General features: G+C 38.4%; 1 non-coding gene across 1 annotated transcript; it reads left to right on the forward strand.

Moving 5' to 3' along the window:
- The first annotated feature begins 18,996 nt into the window (after nucleotides 1–18,996).
- Nucleotides 18,997–19,100, forward strand: LOC112761754 (small nucleolar RNA R71). Its single transcript, XR_003182133.1, has one exon. It is a non-coding gene; the product is annotated as a small nucleolar RNA R71 (small nucleolar RNA).
- The last annotated feature ends 3,938 nt before the right edge of the window (nucleotides 19,101–23,038 follow it).

The raw sequence follows: 23,038 nt of genomic DNA on the forward strand, positions 1-23,038 counted from the left end.
TTTGTGGTGCGAAAGTGTTAAGTAACCATTGAGACTGAACACTTAAAGTCGTGACCCATTGCTGTTACAGAGTATGCCTAAGGCTCTGAGCACCACTGTCTGGGAGAAAGAGAAAGAGAAATTCAAACTCAAGGAGTTTCCCAGTTAAGTGCTTGTGGTGTTCTTGTATCAAGTTAAGCTTGAAAACAAAACACTTAGAGTCACGGCTAGGCTCAAGGTGCAAAGAACCAAAGAAAAGGAAAAGAAAAAGTTGTGTTTAAGAATCGATTAGAACCTAAGAAAGAGAATCTATAATATCATCCAAGTTCTAGTTTTGAAGGATATCAACATTTCTGAGCTTCAAAGGAAAGTGAGATGCCGAAGCTATTTAGAGTTAGAATGTCATTAGCCTGATTCAGAAACTACACTTGAGCTTAATTGACAACTCGAATCCTAAGCATTTTCTCTTCTTAGTCCTACATTGTTTTTGGTTCCTTCAGGACAAGCAACAGTTTTAGTTTGGTGTTTGGTGCGTACGAATATCCACACTTCCGTACAGCAGTACCAGCAAGTGCACTAGATCGTCCAAGTAATACCTGAGCGAGTCAGGGTCGATCCCACGAGGATTGTGGCTTGAAGCGAGCTATGGTTATCTTGCAGGTCTTAGTGAGGCAGATCAGAAGGTTGTTGAAGTACGATGATCATGAAACTATAAAACATATAACTAATAAATATACTCTGTAAATAAAATGGAATCAATAATGGGAATAGAGTTGAGGAATATAGTTGCTTTATCTTTTTGAATTAACTCTGGTATTACTGCTCTCTTTGCTTGTGAGTGATTTCTTCAATGGCAGGCTCTATGTGATTGACACTGGTTTGAGCAGCTGCCAATACTCCTCTAGATCTGAACCCCAGGTTTAGTGCAGATCAGATCTGATTGAGGGTGAAGCTCGTACAGTTTATTCTCCTTAATGATCCTACTCAAAATGCCACAGATAAGGTCAGATCTTCCAGATCAGAGAATGATGCACCTTAGGTTCTAGCCTCTATCACAGAGACCATAATCTCTCCGGAAATTAGCTGAACAGATGTCTCGAGAAGTCCCCAATGAAGTCGTGGATTAGCTGTCTGAGAGATGTATAAACATAGCTGTTGGTTCGTCTTTGTCTGGTAAAAGATGCATTCTGAACCCAAGTAGACATGGGTGTTTGTCTGGCACGTTCATCTTAATGTGATGAACAGAGCTAATTTGTTAGATCATCCTATTCACCACGATGAAGATCGGATATACATCTTAGAATTAATCAAACACGGATCGAAAAGAAACAGTAATACTTATATTAATTCATAGGACTCAGCAGGGCTCCTCCCCTCAACCTAAGAGGTTTAGAAACTCATACTGAAGTAAAAATACAATGTAAAATGAAAATAATGCAGAATGGTATGTGGTGCACGAAATTGTGATCACATTTTTCACAACTCTGGTACAACTAACCAGCAAGTGCACTGGGTCGTCCAAGTAATAAAACCTTACGCGAGTAAGGGTCGATCCCACGGAGATTGCCAACTTGAAGCAAGCTATGGTCATCCTGTAAATCTTAGTCAGGCGGATTCAATTGGTTATGAGTTTTAATAATTGAAATATAAATAAAACGTAAATTAAAATAAAGATACTTATGTAATTCATTTGTGGGAATTTCAGATAAGCGTTTGGAGATGCTTTGTTGCTTCTGAACCTCTGCTTTCCTATTGTCTTCATCCAATCATGCGTGCTCCCTTCCATGGCAAGCTGTATGTTGGTGGATCACCGTTGTCAATGGCTACCATCCGTCCTCTCAGTGAAAATAGTCCAGGTACGGTTTCTATACGGCTAATCAATTGTCGGATCTCTCATCTTGGATGAAAAATACCAGGCACAGCTACCACACGGCTAATCATCTGTCAGTTCTCACTTGTGTCGGAATAGGATCTCTCTATCCTTTTGCACACTATCACTGCGCCCAACATTCGTGAGTTTGAAGCTTGTCACAGTCATCCCGTCCCAGATCCTACCCAGGATACCACAGACAAGGTTTAGACTTTGCGGATCTCAGGAATGCTGCCAATTGGTTCTAGCCTCTACAACGAAGGTTCTAATCTCATGGATTTGAATGCTCTGTTGTCAGGAGAGGCAAGTCAAATCCATGGATGAGAGACCCAAGAGACTATACTCCGGCTGTCGTCAAATGACTACGTTGAACATCATGTAGACCGCTTGTGGTTGTCAGTCACGCGGATCTTGGCTAAGCGAGTAATGAAGATAGTGGGTGATTGTCACGGGTCACCCCTTCATTCTGACTTAACTGAATTAAGTACAAGAGTATAACTTGGAGAAGAAGTAGGCATGAATTGAAAGAGAAATAATAGTACTTGCATTAATTCATGAAGAACAGCAGAGCTCCGCACCTTAATCTATAAGGTGTAGAAACTCCACCGTTGAAAAATACATAAGAAAAAAAGGTCTAGGCATGGCCAAATGACCAGCCTCCAAATGTGAAAAATGGCATAAGCTCCTTGAATACAATAGTAAAAAGTGCTATTTATACTAAACTAGTTACTAAGGATTACAGAAAATAAGTAACTAAGTGCAGATAGTGCATAAATCCACTTCCGGGGCCCACTTAGTGTGTGCTTGGGCTGAGCATTGAGCTTTACACATGCATAGGCCTTTTTTAGAGTTAAACGCCAGCTCGGATGCCAGTTTGGGCGTTTAACTGCAGTACTGGTGCCAGTTCTGGCGTTTTACGCCAGAAAAGGGTCTCTAGCTGGCGTTTAAACACCAGTTTGGGCCATCAAATCTCGGGTAAAGTATGAACTATTATACATTGCTGGAAAGCCCAAGATGTTTAATTTCCAACGCAATTGAGAGTGCACCAATTGGGCTTCTGTAGCTCCAGAAAATATACTTCGAGTACAGAAGAGTCAGAATCCAATAGCATCTGCAGTCCTTTCTCAGCCTCTGAATCAGACTTTTGCTCAAGTCCTTCAATTTCAGCCAGAAAATACCTGAAATTATAGAAAAATACACAAACTCATAGCAAAGTCCAGAAATGTGATTTTTGCATAAAAACTAATAAAATATAATAAAAAGTAACTAAAACATGCTAAAAACTATGTAAAACAATGCCAAAAAGCGTATAAATTATCTGCTCATCACAACACCAAACTTAAATTATTGTTTGTCTCCAAGCAACTAAAAACAAAATAGGATAAAAAGAAGAAAAAATACAATAAATTTCAAAATATCAATGAAGCTTAGTTCCAATTAGATGAGCGGGACTAGTAGCTTTTTGCTTCTGAACAATTTTGTCATCTCACTTTATCCTTTGAAGTTCAGAATGATTGGCATCTTTAGGAACTCAAAAATACAGATAATGTTATTTATTTTCCTAGTTAAGTTCTTTTTTATTCTTGAACACATCTACTTTATGAGTCTTGGCTGTGACCCTAAGCATTTTGTTTTCCAGTATTACCACCTGATACATAAATGCCACGGACAAATAACTGGGTGAACCTTTTCAGATTATGACTCAGCTTTGCTAGAGTCCCCAGTTAGAGGTGCCCAGAGTTCTTAAGCACACTCTTCTGCTTTGGATCACGACTTTAACCACTCAGTCCCAAGCTTTTCACTTGGACCTTCAAGACACAAGCACATGGTTAGGGACAGCTTGATTTAGCTGCTTAGGCCAGGATTTTATTCCTCTTGGGCCCTGCTATCCACTGATACTCAAAGCCTTGGATCCTCTTTACCCTTGCCTTTTAGTTTAAAGGGTTACTGGCTTTTTACTCTTGCCTTTTGGTTTAAAGAGCTATTGACTTTTTCTGCTTGCTTTTTTTTTTCTTTTTTTTCGCCATTTTTTTTCACAAGCTTTGTGTTTTTCACTGCTTTTTCTTGCTTCAAGAATCAATTTTATGATTTTTCATATTTTCAGTAACATTTCTCTTTCTTCATTATTCTTTCAAGAGCCAACAATTTTAACATTCATAAACTTCACTATAAAAAATATGCAATGTTCAAGCATTCATTCAGAAAACAAAAAGTGTTACCACTACATCAAAATAATTAAACTATTTTCAAGATAGAATTCGAAATTCATGTACTTCTTTTTCTTTTTCAGAAAACATTTTTCATTTAAGAAAGGTGAAAGATTCATGGAACATTCATAGCTTTAAGATATATACACTAAACACTAATGATCATGTAATAAAGACACAAACATAGTCAAAACATAAAGCATAAAAACCGAAAACAGAAAAGAAAATAAACAGGGAGATTAAAGAACGGGTCCACCTTAGTGATGGTGGCTTCTTCTTCCTCTTGAAGAACCAATGGAGTTCTTGAGCTCCTCTATGTCTCTTTCTTGCCTTTATTGCTCCTCTCTCATGGCCTTTTGGTCCTCTCTGATTTCATGGAGGATGATGGAGTGCTCTTGGTGCTCCACTCTTAGTTGCTCCATGTCGGAACTCAATTCTCCTAAAGACGTGTTGAGTTGCTCCCGATAGTTCTGTGGAGGGAAATGCATCCCTTGAGGCATCTCAGGGATTTCTTGATGAGGGACTTCCTCATGCTCTTGTTGAGGTCCATGAGTGGGCTCTCTTGTTTGCTCCATCCTCTTTCTAGTGATGGGCTTTTGAGATAAATCTCTCCATCTCCCATGACTCAGAGTTGAAAGCAACTGCCTTCCCTTTCCTCTTTCTAGAGGTTTCTCCAGCCTTAGGTGCCATTAATGGTTATGAAAAAACAAAAAGCAGAGCTTTTTCCACACCAAACTTAAAAGGTTTGCTCGTCCTCTTGCAAAAGAAGAAAGAAAGGATTGGAGGAAGAAGATATGGAGGAGATGGAGGTGTGTGAATGGTTCGGCCACGGGGGGTTTTAGGTGGTTATGATGTGTGAAAATGAAGGAATGATGAGGGGCTTATATGGGAGTGGAGTGAAGAGGGAATTCTTGTAATAGGGGTTGGGTTTGGGAGGGAGATGGTTTGAATTTGAATGGGTAGGGGTAGGTGGGTTGTATGATGGTTTTAGAGGATAAATAGAGGTGATTGGTGGAGGTTATTTTGGGGAAGAGTGTTATAGAAAGGTGTAAAAAGGAGAGAAAAAGAGTTGGGGTAGGTGGGGATCCTGTGGGGTCCACAGATCCTGAGGTGTCAAGAAATTCTGCTCCCTGCACCTTTCTGGCGTTTAAACGCCCCTGGACAGCCCTTTCTGGCATTTAATGCCAGTTCTGCTGCCTTTCCTGGCATTAAACGCCAAGTTGATGCCCTTTTTCTGGCGTTTAACGCCATCCAGACACCCTTTTCTGGCGTTAAACGCTAGTCTGTCTGCCAATTCTGTCATTTAATGCCAGCCAGACATCCTTTTCTGGCATTAAACGCCAGTCTGTCTGCCAATTCTGGCATTTAACGCTAGCCAGACACCCTTTTCTGGTGTTAAACGCCAGTCTGTTTGCCAATTCTAGCGTTTAATACCCAGAATGCTGCCAGACTGGGCGTTAAACACCCATTCTGCTATCATTACTGGCGTTTAAACGCAGTAAGCCTGTCCTCCAGGGTGTGCTATTTTTGATGCTGTTTTTTTATTTCGCTATAATTCTGTAGCTATTTTTGTGACTGCACATGATCATCAACCTAAAGAAAATATAACATGGGAATGGAAAACAAATGTCTATAAAAAAAATAAATATAATTAAATAACATTGGGTTGCCTCCCAATAAGCGCTTCTTTAATGTCAATAGCTTGACAGTGAGCTCTTAGAGAGCTTCACAGACACTCAGAGCGTGATGGTGGCCTCCCAACACCAAACTTAGAGTCTGAATGTGGGGGCTTTGCTTAACTCTGTATTGAGATAAGCTTTTCATGCTTCCTCTCCATGGTTACAGAAGGAGATCCTTGAGCCTTAAACACAAGGTTGTCCTCATTCAATTGAAGGACTAACTCTCCTCTGTCCACATCAATCACAACCCTTGTTGTGGCTAACAAGGGTCTTCCAAGGATAATGGATTCATCGTCATCCTTCCCAGTGTCTAGGATTATGAAGTCATCAGGGATGTAAAGGCCTTCAACCTTCACTAAAACATCCTCTACAAGTCCATAAGCCTGTTTCATTAATTTGTCTGCCATCTCTAGTGAGATTCTTGCAGCTTGTACCTCAAAGATCCCTAGTTTCTCCATTACAGAGAGTGGCATAAGGTTTATACCTGATCCCAGGTCACACAGAGCCTTCTCAAAGTTTATGGTGCCGACGGTACAAGGTATTAAGAACCTTCCGGGATCCGGTTTCTTCTGAGGTAATTTCTGTTGAACCAAGACATTCAGTTCATTGATGAGCAATGAAGGTTCATCCTCCCAAGTCTCATTACCAAATAACTTGTCATTTAGATTCATGATTGCTCCTAAATACCGAGCAACTTGCTCTTCAACAATATCTTCATCCTCTTCAGAGGAGGAATACTCATCAGAGCTCATGAATGGCAATAGTAAGTTCAGTAGAATCTCTATGGTCTCTGTATGAGCTTCAGATTCCTTTGGTTCCTCAATAGGGAACTCCTTATTGGTCAGTGGACATCCAGCAAGGTCTTCCTTACTGGAAATCACTACCTTTTTACTCTCTCCAGGTTTGGCCATTTTGGATATAGTTATGGCCTTGCACTCTTTCTTTGGATTCTTTTATGTATTGCTTGGGAGAGTACTAGGAGGAATTTCAGAAACTCTTTTACTCAGCTGACCCACTTGTGCCTCCAAATTTCTGATGGAGGACCGTGTTTCAGTCATGAAACTGAGAGTGGTCTTAGATAGATCAGAGACTATGGTTGCTAAGTCAGAGAGGCTCTGCTTAGAATTCTCTATCTGTTGCTGAGAAGATGATGCAAAAGGCTTGCTATTGCCAAACCTATTTCTCCCACCATTATTATTGAAGCCTTGTTGAGGCTTCTATTGATCCTTCCATGATAAATTTGGATGATTTCTCCATGAAGGATTATAGGTGTTTCCATAGAATTCTCCCATGTAATTCACCTCTTCCATTGCAGGATTCTCAGGGTCATAAGCTTCTCCTTCAGATGAGGCTTCTTTAGTACTGCCAGATGCAACTTGCAATCCAGTCAGATTCTGAGAAATGATATTGACTTGCTGCGTCAATATTTTGTTCTGAGCCAATATAGCATTCAGAGTATCAATCTCAAGAACTCCTTTCTTCTGAGTCATCCCATTATTCACAGGATTTCTTTCAGAAATATACATGAACTGGTTATTTGCAACCATTTCAATGAGTTCTTGGGCTTCTGCAGGTGTTTTCTTCATATGAAGAGATCCACCAGCAGAGTGGTCCAATGACATCTTGGACAATTCAGACAGACCATCATAGAATATACATAAGATGCTCCATTCTGAAAGAATGTCAGAAAGACACCTTCTGATCAATTGCTTGTATCTTTCCCAAGCTTCATAGAGGGATTCACCTTCCTTTTGTCTGAAGGTTTGGACTTCCACTCTAAGCTTGCTCATCTTTTGAGGTGGAAAGAATTTGGCTAAGAAAGCATTGACTAACTTTTCCCAAGAGTTCAGGCTTTCTCTAGGTTGTGAGTCCAACCATATCCTAGCTCTGCCTCTTACAGCAAAGGGGAAAAGCATAAGTCTGTAGACCTCAGGATCAACCCCATTGGTCTTAACAGTGTCACAAATTTGCAAGAATTCAGCTAAGAACTGATGAGGATCTTCCAATGGAAGTCCATGAAACTTGCAATTCTGCTGCATTAGAGAAACTAATTGAGCCTTAAGCTCAAAGTTGTTTACTCCAATTGCAGGAATTGAGATGCTTCTTCCATAGAAGTTGGAAGTTGGTGCAGTAAAGTCACCAAGCATCTTCCTTGCATCTCCACCATTGTTGTTGGGTTTGGCTGCCATGTCTGCTTCTTTTTCAAAATTTTCTGTAAGGTCCTCTCCGGAGTGTTGTGCTTTAGCTTCTCTTAGCTTCCTCTTCAGATTCTTTTCAGGTTCAGGATCAGCTTCAACAAGAATGTCCTTATCCTTGTTCCTGCTCATATGAAAAAAAAAAAGAACAAAGAGAATAGTGGAATCCTCTATATCATAGTCTAGAGATTCCTTAATGTGTCAGAGGAACAGAAGAATAGAAGAATGAGGTAGAGAGAGAATAAGAAAAATTCGAACACAGAGAGAGGGAGAGGGTTCGAATTATTAGATGAGTAGAAGAGAAATGTTAGTAAATAAATAAAATAAATAGAAAGAGATGAGAGAGAGAGAGTATTCGAATTTTAAGAAGAGGGAAAAGAAAAATATTTTTATTTTTATTTAATTAATTAAGTTAGTTTCGAAAATTTGAAAAAGAAATACAAGAAAATTAAAAACTAAAATAATTAGTTAATTAAAAAGATTTTTGAAAAAATGGTTAGTGATTTTCGAAAATTAGAAGTGGAAAAGTAGTTATGTGGTTTTGAAAAAGATAAGAAATAGTAAACTTTTTAAAATTAAAACAAACAAGTCAAGTAGTTAGTTGAAAAAGATTTGAAAATAAATTTTGAAAAGATAAGAAATTAGAAAAAGATTTTGAAATTAAAATTTTAAAAAGATATGATTGAAATTTATTTTGAAAAAGAATTGAAAAAGAAATTAAAAAGATTTGATTTTTTTAAAATTAAAGTTGATGACTTGACTAACAAGAAACTAAAAGACATGATTCTAGAATTTAAAGATTGAACCTTTCTTAACAAGAAAGTAACAAACTTGAAATTTTTGAATCAAAACATTAATTGTTAGCAAGGATTTTCGAAAATATGAAATAAAATTAAGAAAAAAATTTTGAAAAATTAGTTTTAAAATTTTCGAAAACATTAAAAGAAAAATGAAAAAGATTTTGAAAAATTTTAAGAATGAAATTCGAAAATCATAAAAAAATGAAAAAGAATTGATTTTGAAAAAGATTTAAAAAGATAAAGTTTTTAAATTGAAATTTTGACTTGACTAACAAGAAACAACTAAATTTTAAAAAATTTTGACAAAGTCAACTCAAAATTTCGAAAATTATGAGAAGAATAAAGAAAAGATATTTTTTGACTTTTGAATTTTTAATGAGGAGAGAGAAACAACAAAATGAAACTAAACATAAAAATTTAAGATCAAAACAAATAATGCATGCAAGAACACTTTGAATGTCAAGATGAACACCAAGAACACTTTGAAGATCATGATGAACATCAAGAACATATTTTTGAAAATTTTTAAGAAAAGAAAGACATGCAAGACACCAAACTTAAGAACTTTTATACTAGGGACACTAACAATTCTGCAGATCGCGCATGTCACGCGATCGCGTCGCTCATGCGGACGCGTCATTCGGCGCTCTGCTTTGCCACGCGGTCGTGTCATCCATGCGGCCGTGTCACTCGTACTATTCCATGCCGCGCGGTCGCGTCATCCATGCGGCCGCGTCACTGCGATTTGCTCTTCTCCGCGCGGTCGCGTCGTCCATACGGCCGCGTCGCTTCTCACTGGTCATCTCCTCAATTTCTTGTGTTCCTTCCATTTTTACAAGCTTCCTTCCCAATCTCCAACTCATTCATGCCCTATAAAGCCTAAAACACTTAACACACATATCACGGCATTGAATGGAATAAAAGGGAAATAAAATACATAATTAAAAGTCTCCAGGAAGCAAGTTTTCAATCATGCAATAACTTTAGGAAGGAAATATAAATGCATGCTTATTTAATGAATAAGTGGGCAAAGATCATGATAAAACCACACAATTAAAGACAATATAAACCATAAAATTGTGGTTTATCAGAGAGTAATGTTGTAAAAGTAGACAGAGAGTTGATGGAAATTGATCAAGAAGTGGATTCCATCATTAGTGATTTTTTGCCCACATTGATCAATCCCCTTGATGATCTTGTTGAGCCTTCTCCCAGTGGACTAGAACGCAATGTTGAGGAGGATGTGCAACCTCCAAGGCATATTGTGAGTGAAGAATTGGAAGAAGTGTCCCAAGCAACAAGCTCCCTTATATACGATGATTCCGCATCAATATATGACCCTTTCGAGTTTGAAAAGTCCTTCCCCAATATGCTTAGACTTGATGATAAGGTAGACTTCACTAGACCTCCTATCTATGATGAGAGTGATGGAGAAGATATAGAAGAAATTAAGGAAGAAGTGTGTGAACTTGAGGAAGCTTGGCAAGAGGAGGAACTTGAAAAACCTTGCCAAGTGGTGGAAGCCTCTAGAAGAGGATGGACAGGAGTGGAGTGTGCTTTGTCAAGATCATTGGGAATTCCTCCACCTAGGTTGTCATCCAATCCTTTGTTTGAGTGGGTAAAACTTCTAATTCTCAGCTTTATTATTCCACTTGAATTTGGTTTGCTTGAAACGGATGGCCAACTTAGGGCGCTTTGTGGAATTAAGCGAAAGAAGAGGATGTTTAGTGGTTGGTGTTGTAAATCTAGGCTCATTATGGTTGGAAACTCAAAATTGAAGAGTATGGATTAGTGTAATGATCAATTAAATGGGTCTAGGAGGGTACTTTGGTGCTTTCATGAGAATTCTGCTTTCTTGTCACCCTGATGGAATGAAGGCGATTGGTGCATGAAATTGTGATCTCAACTGCGCCAACAACTTAGTATGCACGATCGTAATCTCAACTCTTTTTTACAACTCTGCACAACTAACCAGCAAGTGCACTGGGTCATCCAAGTAATAAACCTTACGTGAGCAAGGGTCGATCCCACGGAGATTGTCGGCTTGAAGCAAGCTATGGTCATCCTTGTAAATCTCAGTCAGGCAGATTCAAATGGTTATGAGGTTTTGATAATTAAAATATAAATCAAATATAAAATAAGATAGAGATACTTATGTAATTCATTGGTAGAAATTTCAGATAAGTGTTTGGAGATGCTTTGTTGCTTCAGAACCTCTGCTTTCCTATTGCCTTCTTCCAACCATGCGTTACCTCCTTCCATGGCAAGCTGTATGATCCTCTCGGATGAAAACAAATCCATATGCGCTGTCACCGCACGGCTAATCATCTGTCGGTTCTCGCTAGCATCGGAATAAGACCATTGTTCTTTTACGCACTATCACTTGTGCCCATATTCGCAGGTTTGAAGTTCGTCACAATCATCCCTTCCCAGATCCTACTCGGAATACCACAGACAAGGTTTAGACTTTCCGGATCCTGGATCCTACTCGGAATACCACAGACAAGGTTTAGACTTTCTGAATCCCAAGAATGCTGCCTTTATTCTAGCCTATACCACGAAGGTTCGAATCTTAGATTAGAAACCCAAGAGAATATACTCCAGCTGTCGTCCAATGACTACGTTGAACATCATGTAGATCGCTTTGTAGTTGTCAGGCACGCGACCTTGGCTAAGCGAGTAACAAAGATTGGGTGATTGTGACGGGTCACCTCTTCATTCTGACTTAACTGAATTAAGTACGAGAGTATATCTTGGAGAAGAAGTAGGCAAGAATTGAATAGAAAAACAGTAGTAATTGCATTAATTTATGAAGAACAGCCGAGCTCCACACCTTAATCTATGGGGTGTAGAAACTCCACCATAGAAAATACATAAGTGAAAGGTCTAGGCATGGCCGTGAGGCCAGCCTCCCAATGTGTACAAAATGGCATAAGCCAAGGACTCCCCGTCCAGAGATGTCTAAAAGTAGTTTTTATACTAAACTAGTAACCTAGGTTTACAGAAAATGAGTAACTAAGTGCAGATAGTGCAGAAATCCACTTTCGGGGCCCACTTGGTGTGTGCTTGGGCTGAGCATTGAAGCTTTTTCGTGCTTCGGCTATTCCTGGAGTTAAACGCCAGCTTTGGTGCCAGTTTGGGCGTTTAACTCTAATTCTGGTGCCAGTTTGGGCGTTTTACGCCAAGATGTTTTAGGCTAACTTTGAACGTCAGTTTTGGCCGTCAAATCTCAGACAAAGTATGAACTGTTATATAGTTCTGGAAAGCCCAGGATGTTTACTTTCCAACGCAATTGAGAGCGCGCTAATTGGGCTTCTGTATCTCCAGAAAATCCACTTCAAGTGCAAGAAGGTCAGAATCCAACAGCATCTGCAGTCCTTTTTCAGCCTCTGAATAAGATTTTTGCTCAAGTCCCTCAATTTCAGCCAGAAAATACCTGAAATCACAGAAAAACACACAAACTCATAGTAAAGTCTAGAAATGTGATTTTTGAATAAAAACTAATAAAAATATAATAAAAAGTAACTAAAACATACTAAAAACTATGTAAAAACAATGCCAAAAAGGGTATAAATTATCCGCTCATCACAACACCAAACTTAAATTGTTGCTTGTCCCCAAGCAACTGAAAAAAAATTAGGATAAGAAGAGAATATACAATGAATTCCAAACTTATCAAAGAACTTAGTTCCAATTAGATGAGCGGGACTTGTAGCCTTGACTTGTAGCCTTTTTGCTTCTGAACAGTTTTGGCATCTCACTTTATCCTTTGAAGTTCAGAATGATTGGCATCCATAGGAACTCAGAATTTAGATAGTGTTATTGATTCTCCTAGTTCAATATGTTGATTCTTGAACACAGCTACTTTATGAGTCTTAGCCGTGGCCCTAAGCATTTTGTTTTCCAGTATTACCACTGGATACATAAATGCCACAGATACATAACTGGGTGAACCTTTTCAGATTGTGACTCAGCTTTGCTAGAGTCCCCAATTAGAGGTGCCCAGAGCTCTTAAGCACACTCTTTTTGCTTTGGACCACGACTTTAGCTGCTCAGTCTCAAGCTTTTCACTTGACACCTTCACGCCACAAGCACATGGTTAGGGACAGCTTGGTTTAGCCGCTTAGGCCAGGATTTTATTCCTTTGGGCCCTCCTATCCATTAATGCTCAAAGCCTTGGATCCTTTTTATTTTACCCTTACCTTTTGGTTTAAAGGGCTATTGGATTTTTTTGCTTGCTTTTTCTTTTTCTTTCTTTCTCCTTTTTTTTGCCACCTTTTCTTTTCTGCAAGCTTTGTCTATTCACTGCTTTTTCTTGCTTCAAGAATCAATTATATGACTTCTCAGATTATCAAATAACATTTCTCCTTTTTCATCATTCTTTCAAGAGCCAACAATTTTAACATTCATAACCAACAAATTAAAAAATATGCACTGTTCAAGCATTTATTCAGAAAACAAAAGGTATTGTCACCACATCAAAATAATTAAACTAATTTCAAGATAGAATTCGAAACCATGTACTTCTTGTTCTTTTGTAATTAAAACATTTTTCATTTAAGAAAGGTGAAGGATTCATAGGACATTCATAGCTTTAAGGCATAGACACTAGACACTAATGATCATGTAATAAAGACACAAACATAGACAAACATAAAGCATAGTAAATGAAAAATAGAAGAATAAGAACAAGGAAATTAAAGAACGGGTCCACCTTAGTGATGGTGGCTAGTTCTTCCTCTTGAAGATCTTATGGAGTGCTTTAGCTCTTCTATGTCTCTTCCTTGCCTTTGTTGCTCCTCACTTATGGCTCTTTGGTCCTCTCTAATTTCATGGAGGAGGATGGAATGCTCTTAGTGCTCCACCCTTAGTTGTCCCATGTTGGAACTTAATTCTCCTAGGGAGGTGTTGATTTGCTCCCAATAGTTTTATGGAGGAAAATACATCCCTTGAGGCATCTCAGGAATTTCATGAGGAGGAATTTCCTTATGCCCTTGTTGAGTTCCATGAGTGGGCTCTCTTGTTTGCTCCATCCTTTTCTTAGTGATGGGCTTGTCCTCTTCAATGAGGGTATCTTCCTCTATGACAATTCCGGCTGAATTGCATAGGTGATAAATGAGATGAGGGAAGGCTAACCTTGCCAAAGTGGAAGACTTGTCCGCCACCTTGTAGAGTTCCAAGGATATGATCTCATGAACTTCTACTTCCTCTCCATTCATGATACTATGGATCATGATAGCCCGGTCTATTGTAACTTCAGACCGGTTGCTAGTAGGAATGATTGAGCGTTGGATGAACTCCAACCATCCCCTAGCCACGGGCTTGAGGTCAAGCCTTCTTAGTTGAACCGGCTTGCCTCTTGTGTCTCTCTTCCATTGGGCGCCTTCCACACAAATGTCCCTAAGGACTTGGTCCAACCTTTGGTCAAAGTTAACCCTTCTAGTGAAAGGGTGAGGATCTCCTTGCATCATTGGCAAGTTGAATGCCAACCTCACATTTTCCAGACTAAAACTAAGTATTTTTTCCGAACCATTGTTAGCCAATTCTTTGGGTTCGGGTTCATACTTTGGTCATGGTTCTTAGTGATCCATGCATTAGCATAGAACTCTTGAACCATCAAGATCCCGACTTGTTGAATGGGGTTAGTGAGAATTTCCCAACCTCTTCTTCGAACTTCACGTCGGATCTCTGGGTATTCACTCTTTTTTAGCTTAAAGAGGACCTCGGGGATCACCTTTTTCTTGGCCATAACTTCATAGAAGTAGTCTTGATGCACTTTTGAGATGAATCTCTCCATCTCCCATGACTCAAAGGTGGAAGCAATTGCCTTCCCTTTCCTCTTTCTAGAGGTTTCTCCGGCCTTAGGTGCCATTAGTGGTTATAGAAAAATAAAAAGCTTAAGCCTTTCCCACACCAAACTTAGAAGATTTGCTCGTCCTCGAGCAAAAGAAGAAAGAAAAGGAGTAGAAGAAGAAGAAATCGAGGAGATGGAGGTGAAGAGAAGGTTCGGCCAAGGGGGTAGTATTGTGTATGTTGTGTGAAAATGAAGGTGGTAAGGAGAGGTATTTATAGGGTAAGAGAGAGAGGGTATTCGGCCATGTGTGGGTGGGTTTGAGAGGAAAACTGTTTGAATTTGAATGGTGAGGTAGGTGGGGTTTTATGATGGATGGATGTGAGTGGTGAAGAGAATATGGGGAACAGGGTAAGATTTGATAGGTGAAAGGTATTTGGGGAAGAGGTATTGAGGTGATTGGTCAATGGTGTTTGGGGTAGAGTGTTATAGAAAGGTGTGAAGAGGAGAGAAGAAGAGGTAGGGTAGGTGGGGATCCTATGGGGTCCACAGATATTGAGGTGTCAAGGAATTTGAGTCCCTGCACCATTCTGGCGTTCAAACGCCCATTCTGTGCTAATTCTGGCGTTTAACGCCAGCTCTGCTACCTTTCCTGGCGTTAAACGCCACTCTGCTGCCCATTTCTGCCGTTAAACACCAGCCAGATGCCAGTCAGCCTTTTCTGGCGTTAAACGCCCAGAGTACTGCCCATTCTGGCGTTTAACGCCCAGAATGCTGCCAGGATGGGCGTTAAATGCCCATTCTGCTATCCTTACTGGCGTTTAAATGCCAATAAGCCTGTCCTCCAGGGTGTGCTATTTTTAATGCTATTTTTCATTTTGTTTTTGATTTTTCAGTTGTTTTTGTGACTTCACATGATCATCAACCTAAAGAAAACATAAAATAACAATAAAAAATAAATAAATATAATTAAATAACATTGGGTTGCCTCCCAATAAGCGCTTTTTTAATGTCAATAGCTTGACAATGAGCTCTTAGAGAGCTTTACAGAGATTCAGAGCTTAATGGTGGCCTCCCAACACCAAATTTAGAAGTTTAGTGTGGGGGCTATGTTTGACTCTGTATTGAGAGAAGCTTTTCATGCTTCCTTTCCATAGTTACAGAAGAAGATCTTTGAGCCTTAAACACAAGGTAGTCCTTATTCAATTAAAGGACTAGCTCTCCTCTGTCCACATCAATCACAGCTTTTGCTGTGGCTAGGAAAAGTCTCCCAAGGATGATGGATTCATCTTCATCCTTCCCAGTGTCTAGGATTATGAAGTTAGCAGGGATGTAAAGGCCTTCAACCTTTTCTAAGACATCCTCTACAAGTCTATAAGCCTGTTTCCTTGAATTATCTGTCATCTCTAGTGAGATTCTTGCAGCTTGCACCTCAAATATCCCTAGTTTCTCCATTACAGAGAGGAGCATGAGGTTTATACTTGACCCCAGGTCACTGATGAGTATTTTGGAGGAAAAATAAATTTCTCCCAAAACACACAAATCTAACCAGCAAGTGCACCGGGTCGCATCAAGTAATAAAAACTCACGGGAGTGAGGTCGATCCCACGGGGATTGAAGGATTGAGCAATTTTAGTTTAGTGGTTGATTTAGTCAAGCGAATCAAGATTTGGTTGATGGTTTTGTGACTTGCAGAATTAAATTGCATTGAAGTAAAGAGAGCAAGAAATAAATTGCTGAAACGTAGAGAGCAAGAAATTAAATGGCAGAAACTTAGAGTGCAAGAAATGTAAATTGCGGAATCTTAAAGTGCAAGGAATGTAAATTGCTTGAAATGTAAAGGGAATTGGAGAATGGATTTGCAGAATTTAAACAAGGAAAAGTTGAATTGCATTAAACAGAAGAGGGAAAGGGAATTGGGATTGAACCGGATATGAAGCAGAAAAGTAAATGAACATAGAAAGCAGTAAACAGAGAAGTGAAATGGGAAATTTAGATCTCAGGACCCAGAGACTAGAAAACTAAGTCTAGATCTCAATGCCTTCCTAGATCCAATAAGAACAATTGCAAGGGAATTTTAAATTGCAAAGAGAATAGATGAAGAGCAATTAACCGGAAATGAAATTCAATTAACAGTAAAGAAACAGAGAGATCCAAGATTGAGATTGAAATAGAATTTCTTCAATTCTCCAATCCAAGATCCAAGACAAGTGTAAATGAAATTGAAAGCAATGAAAACAAAGAAATTAAAGTTCACTCAATAACAAAAGCTCTCCGAAAACTATTATGAAAATTCCAAAAGGAAAGCTCCCTGAAGAACTTGAATTCTATCCTATTTATACACTTTCTTCAAATGATCTTCAAGCCTTGAGTTGGGCCTTTGCTCTTGGTGGAATTGGGTTGAAAGAGGCCTTGGTTGATTGCTCTTGAAGTTTGGAGAAGAACCAAAGTGAACCAATTGAACCGGGTTTGAGGTTAGCAAAAGTTGGACCAAAAGTTGGAGCTAAAGTTAGGGGTCTAACTTTGGCTCCAACTTTTCATAGCAGCCCACAAAACTTGCTGGTATGAACGTTGGTGCCAACGTTAGGGGTCTAACTTTGACCCTAACGTTGGCCTTGCCTTGTGTGCTAGTGGCGCCAACGTTAGCCTCCAAGTTAGGGGGCTAACGTTGGCGCAAACTTTTGCTCCTCTTCCTTGAATTTTCATGCGCCAACGTTAGCCTCCAAGTTAGGGGTCTAACGTTGGCGCAAACGTTGGAGCCCAGGGGAGAAATTCATGTGCCAACGTTAGCCTCAAAGTTAGGGGGCTAACGTTGGCGCAAACTTTTGGAGCCCAGGGGAGAATTTTCAAGTTCCAACGTTAGCCTCCAAGTTAGGGGGCTAACGTTGGGGCTAACTTTTCAACCAAAAGTTTGTGCAAAAGTTTGATGCTAACTTTAGGTCCAGCTTCTTTCTTCCTGGTTCAATTTCACTTATTCCATTGTCCTCTCTTCACTCCTAGCCATTCCTTCTTGCTTCAACCTTTCTCCAAGCTTTCTTCACCTATCATTAATCAACCAAACTCATCAAAGCTATGCTCAAAATCATGAGATATTCATTCTTTCATAATATGCAACAAATATAGCATAAAACCTCATGAAATGGCATGAATTCATATATGGTTGGTTCAATCAAGGGAAACATGAAAATCTACTCAATTAGCTTGCTTGTAGCTCAAGAAAGTGCATAATTCTAATGAAAACAAAAGAAAAAGACTAGTTAAAATAGGCTAGGATGACTTGTCATCAGTCACACAGAGCCTTCTCAAAGGTCATGGTGCCTATGGTACAAGTTATTAAGAATTTTCCAGGATCCTGTTTCTTCTGAGGTAATTTTAGTTGAACCAGATCATTTAGTTCATTGATGAGCAATGAAGGTTCATCCTCCCAAGTCTCATTACCAAATAACTTGGCATTCAGCTTCATGATTGCACTTAGATACTGAGTAACTTGCTCTTAATTAATATCTTCATCCTCTTTAGAGGAAGGATACTCATCAGAGCTCATGAATGGCAATAGTAAGTTCAATGGAATCTCTATGGTCTCTATATGAGCCTCAGATTCCTTTGGTTCCTCATTAGGGAACTCCTTAGAGGCCAGTGGACGTCCATTGAGGTCTTCCTCACTGGAAATCACTGCCTTTTCTTGCTCACTAGGTTCGGCCATGTTGGTTATATTTATGGCCTTGCACTCTCATTTTGGATTCTCTTCTGTATTGCTTGGGAGAGTACTGGGAGGGAGTTCAGTAACTTTCTCACTCAGCTGACCCACTTGTGCCTCCAAATTTCTAATGGAGGAACTTGCTTCAGTCATGAAGCTGAGAGTGGTCTTAGATAGATCAGAGACTACAGTTGCTAGGTCAGAGTGGCTCTGCTTAGAATTCTCTGTCTGTTGCTGAGAAGATGATGGAAAAGGTTTGCTATTGCCAAACCTGTTTCTTCCAGCATTATTATTATTGAAGCCTTGATTAGGCTTCTGTTGATCCTTCCATGAGAGATTAGGATGATTCCTCCATGAAGGATTATAGGTGTTTCCATAGGAATCTCCCATGTAATTCACTTCTTCCATTCTAGGGTTCTCAGGGTCATAGGCTTCTTCTTCAGAGGAAGCTTCCTTAGTACTTCCTGTTGCATCTTGCATTCCAGACAAACTCTGAGAAATCATATTGACTTGCTGAGTCAATATTTTGTTCTGAGCCAATATTGCATTCAGAGTATCAATCTCAAGAACTCCTTTCTTCTGAGTTGTCCCATTATTCACAGGATTCCTTTCAGAAGTGTACATGAACTGGTTATTTGCAACCATTTCAATGAGTTCCTGGGCTTCTGCAGGCATCTTCTTCAGATGAAGAGATCCTTCAACAAAGTGGTCCAATGACATCTTGGACAATTCAGACAGACCATCATAGAATATACATATGATGCTCCATTCCGAAAACATGTCAAAAGGACACCTTCTGATCAATTGCTTGTATCTTTCCCAAGCTTCATAGAGGGATTCACCTTCCTTCTGTCTGAAGGTTTGGACTTCCACTCTAAGCTTGCTCAACTTTTGAGGTGGAAAAAATTTGGCCAAGAAAGCATTGACCAACTTTTCCCAAGAGTTTAGGCTATCTTTAGGTTGTGAGTCTAACCATGTCCTAGCTCTGTCTCTTACAGCAAAGGAGAAAAGCATAAGTCTGTAGACCTCAGGATTAACCCCATTGGTCTTAACAGTGTCATAGATTTACAAGAATTCAGCTAAAAACTGATGAGGATCTTCCAATGGAAGTCCATAAAACTTGCAATTTTAATGCATTAGAGAAACTAATTGAGGCTTAAGCTCAAAGTTGTTTGCTCCAATTGCAGGAATTGAGATGCTCCTTCCACAGAAGTCAGAAGAGGGTGCAATAAAGTCACCAAGCATCTTCCTTGCATCTCCACCATTGTTATTGGGTTCGGCCATGTCTTCTTCTTTTTCGAAAAATTATGTCAGGTCCTCTCCAGAGTGTTGTGCCTTAGCTTTTCTTAGCTTCCTCTTTAGAGTCCTTTCAGGTTCCGGATCAGCTTCAACAAGAATGTTCTTATCCTTGCTCCTGCTCATATGAAAAAGAAGAGAACAGAAAAGAATAGGAATCCTCTATGTCACAGTATAGAGATTCCTTTATGTGAGTAGAAGAATAGAAGAGTAGAATGAAGAAGAGAGAAGATGAAGAATTCGAACACAGAGAGGGAGAGAGGGTTCGAATTATAAGAATAAGAGAAGTGTTAGTAAATAAATAAATAAATAGAAAGAGATGAAAAAGAGATAATTCGAATTTTAAATTAAAATAAAAGGAAAATATTTTTGTTTTTATTTTAATTATTGGTTAGTATTCGGAATTTAAAAGAAATAAAAAAAATTTGAAAACTAATTAAATTAATTAATTAAAAAGATTTTTGAAAAAGTGTTAGTGATTTTCGAAAATTAGAGAGAGAAAAGTAGTTAGGTGGTTTTGAAAAAGATATGATTGAACTAGTAAACAATTTAAAATCAAACAAAAAGCCAAGTAATTAATTGAAAAAGATTTGAAAATCAATTTTGAAAACATAAGAAGTTAGAAAAAGATTTTGAAATTAAGTTTTGAAAAAGATATGATTGAAATCTTATTTTGAAAAAAAAAATTGAAAAGGAAATTAAAAAGATTTGATTTTTGAAATTAAAGTTGATTACTTGACTAACAAGAAATTAAAAGATATGATTCTAGAATTTAAAGATTGATCATTTCTTAATAGGCAAGTAACAACTTGAAAATTTTTGAATCTAAACATTAATTGTTAGCATTAATTTCGAAAATATGAAATAAAAATAAGAAAAAGATTTTGAAAATCAATTTTAAAATTTTCGAAAAACATGAAAAGAAATTGAAAAAGATTTGATTTTGAAAAAGATTTGAAAAAGATAAAATTTTTAAATTGAAATTTTGACTTAATCAACAAGAAACAACTAAATTTTAAAACTTTTTGACTAAATCAGTTCAAAATTTCGAAATTTATGAGTGAAATAAGGGAAAGATATATTTTTTTTTGAACTTTTAATGAGGAAAGAGAAAAACATCTAAATGACACATAATATAAAAATTTAAGATCAAAACTAATAATGCATGCAAAAATACTTTGAATGTCAAAATGAGCACCAAGAACACTTTGAAGATCATGATGAACATCAAGAACATATTTTTGAAAATTTTTATGAAAAGAGAAACATGCAAGATACCAAACTTAAAAATTTTTACTCTATAGACACTAATAATTCAAAAATGCATATGAAAAACAAGAAAGGACACCAAACAAGAAAAATTTTAAAGATCAAACAAAGAAATTCATCAAGAACAACTTGAAGATCATGAAGAACATATACATGGATTTTTGAAAATTTTTTAAGATAAATTAAAAATATACAATTGACACCAAACTTAAAATTTGATACTAGACTCAAACAAGAAACATAAAATTTTTTGTTTTTATGATTTTATTAATTTTTTTTTGTAATTTTCGAAAATAAAAATAAAATAAAATAAAATTACCTAATCTAAGCAACAAGATGAACCGTCAGTTGTCCAAACTCGAACAATCCCCGGCAACGGCGCCAAAAACATGGTGCACGAAATTGTTATCTCAACTGCGCCAACAACTTGGTACACACGATCGTAATCTCAACTCTTTTTCACAACTCCGCACAACTAACCAGCAAGTGCACTGGGTCATCCAAGTAATAAACCTTACGTGAGTAAGGGTCGATCCCACGGAGATTGTCGGCTTGAAGCAAGCTATGGTCATCCTTGTAAATGTCAATCAGGCAGATTCAAATGGTTATGAGGTTTTGATAATTAAAATATAAATAAAATATAAAATAAGATAGAGATACTTATGTAATTCATTGGTAGGAATTTCAGATAAGTGTCTGGAGATGCTTTGTTGCTTCAGAACCTCTGCTTTCCTATTGCCTTCTTCCAACCATGCGTTACCTCCTTCCATGGCAAGTTGTATGATCCTCTCGGATGAAAACAAATCCATATGCGCTGTCACCGCATGGCTAATCATCTGTCGGTTCCCGCTAGCGTCAGAATAGGACCATTGTCCTTTTGCATACTATCACTTGTGCCCCACATTCGCAGGTTTGAAGCTCGTCACAATCATCCCTTCCCAGATCCTACATGGAATACCACAAACAAGGTTTAGACTTTCTGGATCCCGGATCCTACTCGGAATACCACATATAAGGTTTAGACTTTCCAGATCCCAGGCATTCTGCCTTTATTCTAGCCTATACCACGAAGGTTCTAATCTTATATTAGAAACCCAAGAGAATATACTCCAGCTTTCGTCGAATGACTATGTTGAACATCATGTAGATCGCTTTGTGGTTGTCAGGCACGCGACCTTGGCTAAGCGAGTAACGAAGATTGGGTGATTGTCACGGGTCACCCCTTTATTCTGACTTAAATGAATTAAGTACGAGAGTATATCTTGGAGAAGAAGTAGGTGTGAACTGAATAGAAAAATAGTAGTAATTGCATTAATTCATGAAGAACAGCAGAGCTCCACACCTTAATCTATGGGGTGTAGAAATTTCACCGTAGAAAATACATAAGTGAAAGGTCTAGGCATGGCTGTGAGGCCAGCCTCCCAATGTGTACAAAATGGCATAAGCCAAGGACTCCCTATCCAGAGATGTATAAAAGTAATTTTTATACTAAACTAGTAACCTAGGTTTACAGAAAATGAGTAACTAAGTGCAGATAGTACAGAAATCCACTTCTGGGGCCCACTTGGTGTGTGCTTGGGCTGAGCATTGAAGCTTTTTCGTGCTTAGGCTGTTCCTGGAGTTAAACGCCAGCTTTGGTGCTAGTTTGGGTGTTTAACTCCAATTCTGGTGCCAGTTTGGGCGTTTTATGCCAAGATGTATTAGGCTGACTTTGAACGCCAGTTTGGGCCATCAAATCTCGAGAAAAGTATAAACTATTATATATTGCTGGAAATCCCAGGATGTCTACTTTCCAACACTATTGAGAGCACACCAATTGAGCTTCTGTAGCTCCAGAAAATCTACTTCGAGTGCAGGGAGGTCAGAATCCAACAGCATCTGCAGTCCTTTTTTAGCCTCTTAATCAGACTTTTGCTCAGGTCCCTCAATTTCAGCCAGAAAATACCTGAAATCACAGAAAAACACACAAACTCATAGTAAAGTCTAGAAATGTGATTTTTGAATAAAAACTAATAAAAATATAATAAAAAGTAACTAAAACATACAAAAAACTATGTAAAAACAATGCCAAAAAGGGTATAAATTATCCGCTCATCAGCGATCAACTAGAAGATGGGTGCGAAGATAAGATATGAAACCCTGGATCAGACTACGAAAACCAATTTTGGGAACTCATATCTTGGAGAGAACCTCACCCAAGCTTGGTGAAGATGGTTGGAAATTCTGACGACCGATTGAAGGACAAGCACTCTTGG

The sequence above is a fragment of the Arachis hypogaea genome, chromosome 16 (assembly GCF_003086295.3).
Source record: "Arachis hypogaea cultivar Tifrunner chromosome 16, arahy.Tifrunner.gnm2.J5K5, whole genome shotgun sequence".
In the NCBI taxonomy this organism is placed as follows: Eukaryota; Viridiplantae; Streptophyta; class Magnoliopsida; order Fabales; family Fabaceae; genus Arachis; species Arachis hypogaea.